The sequence below is a fragment of the Microtus ochrogaster genome, assembly GCF_000317375.1.
Source record: "Microtus ochrogaster isolate Prairie Vole_2 chromosome 14 unlocalized genomic scaffold, MicOch1.0 chr14_random_1, whole genome shotgun sequence".
NCBI lineage: Eukaryota > Metazoa > Chordata > Mammalia > Rodentia > Cricetidae > Microtus > Microtus ochrogaster.
Genome location: NW_004949096.1, coordinates 2,871,379 through 2,872,696, shown reverse-complemented (window position 1 = coordinate 2,872,696; position 1,318 = coordinate 2,871,379).

The following is a 1,318-nucleotide window of genomic DNA, read 5'->3' as shown; positions in this document are numbered from 1 at the left end:
TTAAACTTCAGTTTATAAATCAGGAATAAGCCTCAAATAAACCTAAGATGATATAATAACATGCATGTTTAAAATCATAAATAATTATTCAGAACATAAGCTGTCAAATGAAAGCAGCAGTTTCCTAGGTTTCCCATTAAACATATGTCCACTGGCTCAGTTGTTATGCCACTAGTAAGTATTTGTGACCATATAAGGCATATAGGGATAAAGTGTAAGGTAGGAAAGCTTAAGAAAATGAGTAGTACTTTGTAACTTCAGATAGTCTCTGCAAATTAGAAAATTGCTAACTTTATAAGACTTTCACTATAGTACTGAACAATAGAACTAAATAAAAAGGAAAAGATATAACTGTTCCTAAGTATGGTGGAGGAGAAAGTTTATTTTAAACAAAGGGGAGAACAAAGCCAGGGTCAGGGACATCTGGGAGAGTCCAGAGTGGACATGACCAGACTGGGCTGGGACATATTAGAAAATAAGAAAAGAAAGAGGGGAAAGCCAGATGAAGAGGCCAGGAGGGTCACAGCTAGATGAAAAAGACGTGGCAACCAACATGATCGGGTTATATAGGCACGGGAAGTTGGGAAGGGCAGCCCATTGGCTAGAGAAGTTAGAGAAGAGAACAGGGTATGCCAGCCTAGAACTGGTAGGGACTGAGAGATGCAGGGAAAATCTGGCAGCCACAGTCCACTATGATATGTTTATTGGTACCTCAGTCATTTTTATAAGGTTTGAGACCTAACAAGTGTATAGAATACCACTGTTTATTCTTACACACTGGGTAACAGTGACCCAGATTCTTGATCTATGCTCTGCTCTGCCCAGACATATTTAGTAAATTTTATCCAGGTAAGGACTGAGCATCCTATCCCTGTGGAGAATGCCTTATCATCTGTGTATCTGACTGAACAGCTGAAAGGCAAGCAAGTTATTGGCCTTAAAATTCGCAAGGTCAAAAGTAAATACCTCAGAAAATGTATCAATCCCATTGACTCATGTACAAAAAAAAGAGGGCTTCTGTGTCCTAAAAAGAGAGCAGTCTGCTTCAGGCGAGTCAATACTAGCTTTCTTAGATCCATGATTGATACTGATTTGCTTCTAATGGGAGATACAGTAAGGATACTTTAGCAGTCTGTGGCGATGGTAATGATTCACTCCAAAACTTAAACTCCTAGACAAATATATCTTTCCTATTGGCAGTAGCCAGCGTGCAGATGATGGACAAAGGCTGATATTCCTGCTGTTGTGTCAAATGATATCAACACCCAACAGCTATAACAAGAGCCCACCCCCAGCTCTCATCTAATATACACCCCAG